At 37.3% G+C, this 14,120-nt stretch overlaps 1 protein-coding gene across 2 annotated transcripts in view; it reads right to left on the bottom strand.

Moving 5' to 3' along the window:
* The window catches only part of bahd1 (bromo adjacent homology domain containing 1), a 32,339-nt gene extending 19,297 nt beyond the window's left edge, over nucleotides 1-13,042 (bottom strand). Inside the window, exon 1 of one of the 2 annotated variants that reach the window (XM_079458454.1) lies at nucleotides 12,848-13,042. The gene's annotated coding sequence lies outside the window, so the exon portion shown is untranslated. Of the gene's footprint in view, nucleotides 1-1,134; nucleotides 1,354-12,847 lie in introns of those variants that run through there. The other variant, XM_079458453.1, reaches the window with a different exon arrangement.
* Nucleotides 13,043-14,120: the final 1,078 nt, after the last annotated feature.

Here is a 14,120-nt window from a genome sequence, read left to right as displayed (position 1 = left end):
TTTACTCTTTTCGTTTTGCTTGAAGGTCAACATCGTCGGTTTTCGTTTCAAAGCAAAACAGTTACTACAGCTTAAACATAATGTGCATTTATAAATGAGACACTTTTTAAATAGCCTAACCTTTAGAAAGCCACCCACCACAACGCTAAATCAACTGCGTAATTATGTTTACATCACGAATGACTTGATCTGGAGGCGCGTGGGTCTCATAAAATAAAGTACAAACTGCTGCACATTCAATTGAGTGACAAAACCCAAACTCCCCAGTGTGATGTGGCTGGAGGATGAATCCTTGGCTTCAAGACTGTGTGGAAACGTAAAGGTTCCCTTTCTAGTTTAGGGAGAAAGCACATGGACTGCTGCCCTTTACCACCACGTTTATTTGAGGTGAGGTATCGGCCCATGACTTTCTGGCAACTAACCGGATTGCCATCTGGCGTTTCGAGCGTAAAATGAAAACGCTAGAGAAATGGACGTTTCGGCGTTTCCGTCTGCGCTTTAACGCGCTACCTTGCACAAAAAGAGAAGTTTCTCTGATCTCCGTGTACATCGACATTCGCCCCCAACTCACTCACTGGAATTCAACTATAGGTGTTGTTCTCCACTGCAGATGTGGGAAACGGGCGCATTCAACAGACTCAAAAGAAAGATGCACGACTAAGACAAACGTGCAGCGCGGACGGTCTTTTCCAGCGCGGTTAAAGTAATCCTGTGCGCGTGCCGGAGGTGCACGATGATGAGAGGAGCTCGCGCAGCTCATAGGGCGTATCACACGCTAAAAATCCACCTCAAAGCAGCGCTGTCGCCTTACATCCTACGATATCTGCCGTCGCATACCTCGACCCGACGGCGAAACTGAACCAGCACGGTCAACTCAAACGCGACTCATTAACGTCGGCGCCGAAACGACACTAAACGACCGACCGTGACAATCAAACGCGCTCGGTCGGTCCCTGCCGAACTGCCAAATTTCCCAGCCGATGAAAGAACCGTCTGACTAGAAGTCGAACTAAAAGCGAATAAAGCAATGCTCGCGGATCGTGCAACGTTTTGGGCTGTTTCCCCGCCGGAGAAAGAGCGAGCACGAGAGAAGCGCATAACCAATATAAAACAGATTAGTAATCCTTCATTTACCTCGTCATCCACTCGCTCCGCTGTGTTCCCGTGAAAATAATCACATACCGCGAGCGACGAGATTCCTGATGGCGGGCTGTTACGATAATATCGATGTGAAACGAAACGAGGGGAGAACACACAGCTGACAAGACACGTTTAATCGGTGACCTACTTCCGAAGTAGCGTGCTGCTCGAGATAATATTCATGCGCTGCATTCGCGAAAGCCGCTGTTGCGCTGGGACGAGGTCTCGTTGGCATCACTCGTGTAGTTGGGTGATGATGAACGTATAAATGACATACAGTGAATAAGGTGCGGATTAGCTCGTTTACACTCACTGCTGGTTTTTCATGCCAAGAGTGGCTTGAATCAACAGCTATTAAATAATTGACAGCCTTGGACTAACTCATCATCATGGACATTCAGAATCTGAATGAATGACGGGTGGAAAAGTTAGCATGAAGCTATACTTGTAATTATTCTAAAGAACCAGAATTGCATTTATTAATTTAGCGTATACGCTTTTATCCAAAGTGACTTACAAATGAGGGTGAATTAAACATAAACAATAAGAACAGGGCATATAATATAACAGTTTTGACCTTACATTAAAGGATGCTTTACGGTCCAAACGGCACCAAGGGTGATAACTGTAACAGTACCGGTTGAAAAAACACAGATGGAGTTACAATTTTGAAAACAAATATGGTTTAAAAAACATCAGAACAAACAGCAAAATGTCATATTCTTACACTCACCAATGTCTGTGGGAGAACGTACCAAAATATGCTCAATGTTGCATTCTAGTTATATTGAAGTAAAGTAAAAAGGATGGAAGCCGCTGTTGCGATGTATACATGTGAGATGTATACAATTATGTTGAACTACCGTGTAATATTTTCCTGATTTGTTCCTATGAAGTTTTACTATTTAAAATCACTAAGGCAATGTTAGGCTACATAAACGTTGCTTTGGGAAAACATGCAGTAAATACAAGAAACATAGATGAATTAAATAAAAAATATAGAAATTTGGAGATATGAATAATATCGTGTTTTACATCAAGCCTGATTTTCTTCTCAAACTAAATGCTAGTCTAAATAAATAAATGAGGGAAGACACTTTCATGCGTAAAAACGCAACATTTGACCTGTGATGAAGAAATGAGATATACTCAAAAATAGGGTGTGACGAGATAAAATGTCCAGACAATACACCCTAGATTTGAACCGGATATGTGGACTCTAATCATTTTACATTTACATATTTATCTGCAATCCCCTGGGGTCGAACCCATAACCTTGCGTTGTTATCTCAATGCTCTTACCACTGAGCAACAGGAAAGCCTAATAATACTTTTTTTAAATCAATTCCAGTGAGTCCAATCAAAACAAATATCAATGCTATACCACACAATTCCATATTAAAGTTAAAACTTTGGAAGGGCCTTTTTCAGAAGATACTTAGTAAATGACTGTACCTCTGTGTAAGAGCCATGGATCGGATGGGTAATGAGTGTTTGGCTCAAACGGGTTCAGCTGGGTTTCTGATCTGATCTTTGAACCGCTTTATATACAGCAACATTGTCATAGAAAAGGGCCCTGCCTAAACAGTTGCAATAAAATTAGAAGCACACAATTGTTTAGAATAGGCTATCATTATATGCTTTAGCACCAAGATTTGTGCTCATGGAAATAACTACGGTCGGAAAATATTCAAACACTAATCTTTACACATTATGTTCATTTCAAAACGTGACGTGTTAAATTTAATAAAAAAATCAACAAACACACTACATTTAGACAAGTCACCTGCTCTATGGATCAAATGGATAAGCTCTTACAAAACTTGTTTGACGCCAGATCTTACACAATAGGATTTTAAAGAGAATCATCCTCAAACATTATCAGAGCTCGCAATGAAATAAAATACTGTAAAGGAAGGATCAAATTGTGATTTAGTTTAATTTAAATGAAAAGTGCATGACTGCACATCCTATGGATTATACAGTCAGTCTTAAGAAATAACAAGGGAGCCTTTAAAACACGTTTCTGACAGGAAGTCAAACAGTCCGAGCTACAGCATCAACACAGCAACAAAGTGGGCGGAAATATAAGGCCCTTATATGAGAGTCCATTAGTGTCCTGAGTGGAAAAAAGCTTTAGAAAATGAAACTGTGATTTTCACCTTTATGAATGAATCATGTAAAATGCAAGGCAAATGACTGTGTACTCAAATATCCATCTTACTTCTGAAACTGAACAACCGAACAAATAAACGTAAAGGTATAGGTAAGAATTAGCACTTGAACAAAATCCATTTTTACACATGTTTATAGCTTAAACAGAATAGCCTTAAAATTGGCTCTTTCATCAATACTAACATATTTCTATCTGTTCTCATCCTGGTTTAACAAGAAAATTTTATTTATAGTTTTAGGGTTTTCTTAATCTAGACCAAACCTTGAGCCTTTACAGTCTATTTCATGCATATAATTCAGTCTAATTTCACATAGACTCTCGGCTTTTGATAAATCAGACCAAGGGGATATACTATTTTCTGTACTGAGTATACTCTGATTTTTTCTCTCCCAGCCTACTCAACCATCCCAGATCAACAACCCATGAGCACCATCACACTCAAGAACGCATGGAGTATGCCTCTATATGTAATCAAGAGCATTCTGAAAGACTTGTTGCAAGCAATATTTCAATTGCCAATGACAGCTGGGGGAACTTGCTGGTTTTGTAGTCAGTTAAGAGCTACATTTAGCCTTAGATGGTATATGTGTTCAATCCTAAAGCTCAGGTTTTATCAGCTGGCAATTTTCAATGCACATTTGTGTTCCATGTGATAACCCAGCTATAAAGTCATTTATTTGTAATATCCTATTTCTACATTAGCCCACCCTGTTAAAAACTAGAAACCATTACATACATTTAAATGGTTTCCATTAAAATACCATTACGAACTACACATTTTTCTATTACAGAATGTAAGAAAATGTCTTGGGCGTTAATGACTTTGACCGACTAAGGCCATGTCAAAGACTACAGTGCTGGCAGTGTCTCTAGCTTGCCTTTCACAAGGCTGGCTTGGAGTTCTCATCTCTTATCATCTAAAACAATTACAGTATATAGCCTACATTGTTGAATAAGTTATCTTTCTCCCTCATTTATTGATTCACCACGAAACAAACCTTTGCGAAGTTGGCTAGTTAGATACAATTTAATATACCAACAATCCCCTACAGTTATGTTAATGATAACCAATATGCTCATTTTATTAAAGAATATGCAGTGGTTTTAAAAGTTGGGGTGAGTTATCAGAAGAAAGTATAACACACCGGCAACAGAGAAACCCAGGACGCTAATGTGACAGAGGGGGACCCCACGTACAGCGTAGCATGAGCCTCCTCGGGCTAATTTTCTGTAACACCTGCTGCAGCTGCTGCGTCATCCAAAGCGGCAGTAGCTTCAAGGACACAAAAACACTGAAATAGTATAGTTTAAATGCTTGCCTTTTATTATCTCATTTTGTTTCATATCTCCCAGTTGCACCAATGGTCCAAAAGTCAGTGTGCCTCAGTTTTCTGACAATATGAAAATGATGTTGTTACGTATCCTCGTGCCTTTCTATTTTCTAGTGGGTAAATGGCGTGTACCTGCGTATCACCATAGACTACAGCACTGGATAAACAGCTAGAGTTTGCCAATCTTTATGCTGATGGATGGACAATGCTCATCTTTTATTCAATATTTTCACTCCAAACATTCATCTTCTAAAGATGTCATTACCGTGTTTTTTCAACTCTAGATGATATTGCACAATACCTCACAGTATGTCGGACATTATGAGAAAATATATTCTCCTGTATTGAAGAATCGGGTGGTAAAGATCATACTGGTTAAACCATTCTGTTCATTTGCAGGCTGAAAAAGCACTAATGTGAACCTACTGAGTCATCGCACCAAGAGTGCAGCAGAACGGTCTGATACTGACACGAACACATTTGCCATGAGTTCACTGTGCAACCTTCTGTCAGTTTAGCCACTCACAATAATCACTTTAGTGAACTAAAGTGAAGCTTTCTGACGTTCCCTGGAAGTGTCCTGGCTACTCTTCTCTAACATTTTCCCATCACTGAGGATTTGTGGTGAGTATATAATGACTATATAAAGTGTGTAGTGGCACCCACAGTAGAAATTTGACTGTCATGGCATGGTTCTTTGTTAGACTTCAGCATGAGGACACAAATGTTTTTATTTGTATTTTACAAATATAGTGACTTTGTTAAAGTGGGCATGAAATAAAAGGGTAAGTCTTATTGCTTAACACAGTGTTGGAGTATTTGTTCATTAGTATTGTTGCATAATTGATAAATTATTTATCTGTGGGCTTTTTTTCAAACATTTGCACTTGTAATCTTAAATAAAAAATGTTGACCCCCCTCGAAAATCACCTCGTCTGGTCACGACGAATGGCACAAGGGCTGGGCTTCAATGACTGACTGATTTCAAACTGGTTTACAAATCTACCTCCATTTTGTTGGCAACGCCAAACTTTAAACGATCCAATCAGCACTCGATGGACAAAATCAAGTCCTGCCCTGCATTTTTTCTCATTTCAGAAATTGTTTCACTCGGATTTACATCACGATACGAAATAAAGACAATTTCTACTTCCGTTTCAGGCTGGTGTTCTTTAAAATGGTTGTAAATGAAAATTCAAATGATGTTCAGGTAGTTATATATTTAATCAAGATTGTATCAACTGAAGAATGAGCAATCATCATTTTGCTGATAACAATAATTAGGGCCAGTAAAAGTCAATTACAGATTAATACATTAATCTACTGATCAAAGCAAACTGAACATTCTCTATTTAGACACTTTCGATCTTTACTACCAGTGGTCGCTAAAAAGCCTCCATTGGTTCTCACATTGATAACGAAATAATTACTAACTGACTACTCCATTATAATTGTTCACTTAAATATACCCCTTTGAGTTTAAAAAAATATTATAAATCAAATACCAATAAAACATTCAACCAAGCATCTCCCTAGCACACACTGGTTGCAATTTCAAAAAATTATGAGTCTTTCCATTTTTTTGGTGAGTTACGTAGTTAAGCAGTCCAGGGTGCAGCCAGAAATCTCTTAAGTAAACCATTATTTGTAATTGCAAGTGCATTGTTACAAAAAGCATTATAACTAATGTAGTAAAAGCAAAAACTATGCAAATAGATGTTCAACTATGGGGCGTAAAGCTATTAAACCTCCCTATATAAAGAAGGGTTGTGACAAAGCTATGGCATATTTTCCAACTTCCCTCCCTATTATTAATGTAATTAGCGAGCTTTACAATATGTTGGTTCTCAAATGAATACTATGTCCTGTATACCTTTGCTGAGATCCTGCACTCATAAAAAATAAAGGTTCCTAAAAGGTTCTTGTTGGGGTGTATGGTTAAAGGGATACTCCACCTTAAAATGAAAGTTCTTCCAAACCTGTCTAAATTTCATTGTTTTGTTGAACACAATGAAAGATACCCGGACTACCATAGTAAGAAAACTTCAAATAGTAGTCAGAGGTATTAATCTGCTCTCCATTCTGCCATCGGGCAGACGATACCTGAGCATCCGGTCTTGCACAAACCGGTTGAAGGACAACCTTCGTTTTTTTCCTCAGGCTATTAGACTGCTCAACATCAAAAACTGACACACTCTTCAAGCTCAAACTTCTTTTGACCATGCACTACAGTTTTATGGACTATAATGCATCATGTATTGCACCTAATGCAATAACCATCCATTTGCATACCTTTATCCGTACTATATGCTTGATCCATTATAAATACACATTCATATGTGTACACCTGCATATTTAATGTGTATATTCAACGTCTAACGTGTATATCTTGTGTACATAATGTCCATTTGTGTATAATGTATATTGTCTTTTTTTAGACAGTTTGTCTGCACTACATACTGTCACTTAAGTTTGTGAGGTCATACAGTTGTTTATCACACAGTTGTCTGTCCAGCTGCATTCTACTTTGTATGGAGTACACACCCAAGACTTTCACTCACCACACCTGGTGATGTGACATAAACGTGAGTTTGAGTTGAGGTGCCCTAGAACTATTTGCCATCCTAAAGTCTTCAAAATATCACATTTTGTGATCAAAAGAACAAAATAAATACAATCATTGAATGTCCCAGAAATGTCAGTTGCTAACATTTTTCCAAATATCTTTCTTTGTGTTCAGCAGAACAAAGTAATTGCTTACAGGTTTGGAACAACTTGAGGGTGAGTAAATGATGACCGAATTTTCATTTTTAGGTGGAGTATTCCTTTAATCAAAAACATTTAACATTTGAAAATCTATTAAGATCTCAAATCTATGGGAACAACAATACATAGACAAAACTAGACATATAATGTCTATGTAAAATTAAATACTTTTGCAAACTGGATAGTTGAAAACTGATATCTGTATTTGTCTTCCATTGTAGAGTAGTTAAGGTTTAAAACACTATTAGGGTGAGTCAAAATTGTTAATTGTAAAGAATTGTTTTTATAAGAATAGTATCACACTATTTATATATATATATATATATATATATAAAGTGGAAGAATATCGACACATTTTGGATGTACAGTGTTCTGTGGTGTCATTAGTTCAGACTCTCAAATGACAGTCTGCTGCCAATGAACTGACAGAACACAGGAAGTCGAACTCTTGTTAGTTGTTAAAGAACGTTTCTTCAAAGGCAAACAAGATGCAGGGCAACATGCCCAGGAAATGGTGAGGGACGTCTTCTCTCTGAGTACATTTTTATGTCAAATCCTGGTAAGTTTACAATGAAGGGATCAACTCCTTTAGATTCTGTCAGCATTTGGAGAGAAAAGTCAACACTGAACTGACTGGATTTCCAGCTGTGTAATTCCGACCAGCACAAACAACAGAGGGTGTATGTTCTGTTCTCGCACACCGTGTGTCGCCATCTGTGATTGCAGAGACCATGTGCTCCCCGAATTTCAGACGTCTCTCTATCACTTAAAAGATTTTCGTGTGGCTTGCGAACGGGCTTAACTGTCTTTTTAGTGCAAACATTTGAGCAGCGCTAATAGACTGGAGAGCTTCAACCTCTTCAGTGACCGCAGCTGTGAGGCAGAAAACAGCTGAAACTAGTTTTGGTGGCCACTCTTACCCCCCATTCTGTCTACGAACATACTAGTATATTTCACAGCTGCGGCTCTGGCGCTGGACCAGGTCGTGATGTGTTTAAGATTGTCCACATGAAACAACTCTTCCTCTTCGAACATATGTGAGAGTTGGAAATCTCAGGGAAATGAGTCCGAGAGGAATATGAAGGACACGGCGAAGTGTCTTCATTCAAATGAAAGTAGTTTTGATGAAGGCTGAAAATTTTCTTGCCTTTGGGGATGAACAGAAGGGAGATGAGTAATTTCATACGAGCGATTGTGAGTCTGTATCTCAACCAGAATATCATCGAAAATAAGTATCTGAATAAAAAAATAACACATTTGTTTCGTATAGTGTCACACAGTGAGCTTTTGCGTCTATACAATAAAAAAATGTGATGATTATAGTAAACATTATTCAGTACTGCCATCACTGGAAAACAGAGATTAGTCATCAGAGATTAGTCAGCTGGCATTTGGTATTCACATTTTGGTACACGTAATAATTCAAAGAAACATGGATGAGGAGAAAGACAACAGGAACAATTATGAGCAAGAATAACTTGTTTAATTTATCTGGTCAGATTACTCATAACTGTTGTATGAAGATTTATCGCATATAACAGAAAGAAACATGTGAGCAATTGTGAAACAATTATGCATCTACCAGTTCTATAAACCAGGTTTAGATAATAAATAATCTGCCATTGTTAACAGGCAAAGTAAAAGACAAATGTGTCACAATGTTGTATTTAAATGCTCTTCATTCCAGATTTTTTTAAACTGAACATCACACACTTGCAGACTTTTTGAAAGTTTGCAGAGAAAAACAGGGCATCACACACTACGCGATACAATCTGCAGACTAGCGCAGACTTTCTGCAACAAGTCCAGACTGAAATTCTGGGCAAAATCTGAGCAAAAGTCTTGTAGTGTATTCCAGCCTTAACTGACTTTGGCCCATGCACTGTAATATATTTGTATTAAATCAATAGTGATTATTACTTTTTATCTTGTATTCACCAGCTGCAGAGTCAATGGTCTAAAGATGGGAATGCATAAACGCATGCATTCACACTTGTAATGTGTAACAATGAAATCATTACAACTTTGCCTTTACAAACCCAATCCTCCATGTCAAATTTTCAGATTTGGTGTGAAACTAATGGAGATGGGGCGCTTGTGTGTTACACTCCATATTGTACAAATTCTGTAAAAGTGGTTCTAGTCCATTAATCTGAAAGTCAATTTTCTGTACTGACGCTGCCGTCTGTAATGGGATATCGCAGATGATCATGCTCTGCTATTCTAATCATGCACACATGTTTGATGGATTTCTCTCTCCCAGGAGGTAATAATTCATGTTAAACACAAGTTGATTTGGTGAGAGATTGATCTGTGCTAAGCACATTTGACAATGAAAGTGGGCAGAACGTAATAGGAAATTATTTCTGAATCTGCAAACTTAACTGATGTTTATTATGCCAAATTAAAAGCCTAAAACAACTTAGCATTTCATTTTAATTTGCCACCTTTAAAGACGATTTTAAATAATTGTATACAACTTTCTATAAAGCCATTAAACAGGCTATACAGTCCACTACCCTGCCATTCATAAAGGCCTTTTAATCTCTTTAACTAAGAAAAAGTCTAGTACACACTAGAATACTCTCAAATTCATTTGCCGTTACTGCACTTATTGAAATGCTATTATCGAAATGCTATTTTACGGCCCAAAATCACTACCTACATGCCGATCCCAATTTCCTGTAGCTCAGTGGTAAGAGCATTGCATTAACAACGGTTGTGGGTTCGATCCCAGGGGATTGCAGATACATATGTAAAATGTATAGGATAATGCAATGTAAGTCACTTTGGATAAAAGCGTCTGCCAAATGCCTAAATGTAAAATGTAAATTTATTCAGGGAGGCTAATATTTGAGGACCAATATATGCTGTATATATATATATATATACAGAGGTGGGTTGTAACACGCTACATTTACTTCATTACATTGACTACAGTAACATTTTGGAAAATATGTACTTTTAAAGTCAAATGAAAAGTGGGTACTTTTACTCTTGCTTGAGTATATTTCTAATAGAAAATCTGTATTTTAACTTCGTTACATTGCGTGACGTTCCTTCATTTTAAAATATGCATTATAAAATGTGTTGTTTATTTCAAGGTTGTCGTCTCTTTTTACGGGCATTCCCGATTGATTGATTCTTTGAGTCGATTCTTTTGAAAGTATTAATTGAACAATGGGCAAAACCGTCTGAATAGGTTCACGAAACAGTTTGCAATCAAAACTGCAAATGTGTCATATTGTTTGCCAGCAATGATAAATGCCCGCACCCGCGCGACCTGTTTGTCAGACACAGCAACATGCGCGCGATCTGTTAGACACAGAAACGTGGGCTTGCAGAAATATACATTTTGAAGAACAGAAGGTAGACAACTTATTGATGGGCGTGTGGTACACAGTTTACTGTATTTAAGTAAGAGCTTTTCACTACACACAGATGTGACACAACATGTGAAAACATTAATTTAGTGTAAGATCAGTTTGTATTTCATATAAGAGAGCACGGCAGATGTTTTAGATCATCTTAAGAAATGATATGAGTTTAGTTAAATGCATTGTAAACGCAAAACTCTGCAGGTTCAATTTAGTTTGACATGGTCTATTATTCTAAATAAGTAGTTGTGTAGGCTACATTGATATTAGGACTAGATTGAATCTACATGCTTGTCTCTTCTGTGTTAGTCTATTCTGTAGTCTCTGTGTGTATATTGCAAAGATATTTGCTTATGATAATAATAATAATAATTAAAATATTGATTAAAATATAATATCAATATATTGGTGTTAATATTTCTTTTATGAACAGTAGGCCTATACAGTATAATCAGTTACAAAGTAACTAAGTAACTATCTACTTGAGTAGTTTTCTTTCATTGCATACATTTTTACTTTTACACAAGCAATTTTTTAAATAATGACTTTTACTTTGACTTGAATAACAATTTCTCTTGTTACTTGTACTTTTACTTGAGTATAGATTTTGTCTACTCTACCCACCTCTGTATATATATATATATAGTATATGTGTGAGTGTGTGATGGGCTGTGAACCCGAAACAGGGAATGAAACCCATCTCTAATCTTCCTTACTCATAAAGTCTTTTCATTTCCCTCTGGCTTCCACTTCAGGCTTTCCATCTATGTAATACCGCAATTACTGTCACTTTATATTCAGCAGACCTGTGTGTTATTTTTATCCTTTCTTGATAGTAGCATTTAGACCGTAGGTTATATTTTACTTTGACGGTTTAAACAAAACATTTCACCTTTAATCCAATGTTAAGGATAAGAACTGTTTTGATGAACATGACATGTATGAATTGTATGGGTTTTGTACAGATCACGATTTCTTAAGAACCAGGCTTTTCGGTTAAATGAAACCAATGAAATGCTTAATATTTAATGTTAATATTTAATATCTTTCACATGGCAACCTACCTAACAGACCTAACAAGAATCAATGACTTCTTCATTACACGCTGTTTTGGTCCCGTCTACCGTCTACTGTCATCCTGAAATTATGTCATTTAGAAATTATGATTTTAATTGGTTAACATAAAATGGATCATCTAACATGATAACAGTGTGTGGGTTCCAAGCAACCAGCCAACTAACCAATGCAAAACTGAATATTGTGCTAAGACAAATAAAGAATGAGCGAAAAATGTCACCAAGCGAGTATGAATAAACTTGATATTGTACTACACTATAAATGTGGATGTGCAAATGACAGCAAATGTCATTTCCAATCACTCAATAACTGTTTTCTTCATGTTATTACACATTCATAATTATTTTATAACTTAAAAGACGGACCTTGGAAGACATTTAAGAATAGATTAAAGAACCAACCCAGAATGGAAGAATCTAAGTTGTAATCGTGACAAATATGAATGTCAGCACATTAAATCGCAATGAAACGTAACCTGCCAAGAATCAATCCCTTGATCAGAGACGATGAACTTCGTAAACACGCCAGTTTCACGCTGATGTTCTAGTGTTTTCGCCAGAGAACAAGAAGTGCCTATGTAAAAGACTGCAACCCGTGATATCATCACTAACAAACAAAAGATCAGACACGCGAAACACCCAACTACACTCCAGGCGACGCGACGCGATTGACCAAAACAACGCACCAAATTATAGCGGGCGCGTTCTTTCAGATTAGTTGTTTATAATGAGCGCATTCTTTCGTCGCGTCGAGATGTGATGTGATGTAGAGATGAATCTTTAAACCCCGTCATTGGGAAACGAAACGAAAACGCTCGCTATGTAATACGTTTGCAATCAGGGTTTGGCGGTTGCCCTTTTAATTAATTAGCATCAATGCAATGGAGACACAACGCAACTCAATGTCGGAGAACGATAAAAGTATCCGTCTAAAAACTTTACGTACAGAAAACCCCACACCAGACGAACACAGTCTTTTACCTTATCACGCGTGCCGTGGTTTAAAAGACGGACTTCTTCATTACACGCTGTTTTGGTCCCGTCTACCGTCTACTGTCATCCTGAGCAGTACACCTGGAATACAGCAGACCCACACGAACTGACACAAACACTTTTGCCGTGGAGTTTATGTAACGCCACCATCCGCTTTCTATGGCTGTGACTCAAACCCCAGTCAGCTGTCTACATAGATGGCATTTTTGAGCAGCTGTCGTCGGCTGGGGTGATCTGGAACGAACGATTGATTTGCAGAATTGCTGTTCGTAGTTATGAAAGAAACAATGCACGGAACGCGGACGAGGAATGCGACATCGCGGGCCAAAATGCTGTCTAGTTAGGTAGCCCGCAAGGTTTTGTGACACAACCCGTGGGTTGACGTATCGCATGCTGGGATATCATGGAGTTTCTTAAAGGGCTACGGGCACAGTTGAAACAAAAACCATCACTGTTTAATGTGATGTTAATCTACAGTGTGTGTGTTTAAAGAAGCTCATTATAAAAGCAAGTGATTTATACGTTTTAATAAACAAGTAGGTGCGCACACACCTTATACCATAATAGAAACTGCTCACCTGGATTAAAAAGACGTTCAATCGAATCATTTTGTTAATTTATATGAGCTGCAGTTTATGACCTTTTTAAGTGTCCACTTATGGTATGATAAAAAGTTATTACAGCAATTTGAGCTGTTTCTTTGTAAAGTATGCCTATACACATACTTGTAAAATGTTAGCGTTTGAATGAGAGAAGCAATGAATAAATGAAAAAAATACATTCACCACTTTTGTACCCATTTTATTTTATGGATGTATGCATGTTGTATGCACTTCTTTGTATTTTAATGCTTAAATCAGCGTAGGACATTTTACGTCCACTGTGCTCCAATTTGCTACTCTTGCTGTAAAAAAACATGAAATAAACACACTTTTGCCAGATATTTCTAGATTTATGAATGAGGCAGGTGCTGGTGTGGAGCCAATAAGGAAAGGCTTCTTGTTTCATGATATAGAAAAGCATGACATTGGAATAAGAAAAAGGAACCGTGCTGTGTGTCTACAACCTACAAGGAGCATGCAAAAGTGAGATGGATTATAGACGGATATATAATGAATGAATACGAAGAACATGCTGGAGAGAGAAACAGATGATGGAACTTTATAATATGCAGCTGGAACCTTCATATTTGTGTGCATGTGAAAATGTTTAAAGTTAATTGTAAAAAAATATATATACAAAATAAATAATGTATATCAAC

The sequence above is a fragment of the Barbatula barbatula genome (assembly GCF_947034865.1).
Source record: "Barbatula barbatula genome assembly, chromosome: 6".
Lineage (NCBI taxonomy): Eukaryota > Metazoa > Chordata > Actinopteri > Cypriniformes > Nemacheilidae > Barbatula > Barbatula barbatula.
Note: the sequence above shows the minus strand (reverse complement) of the source record. Positions and strands in the feature narration are given on the sequence as shown.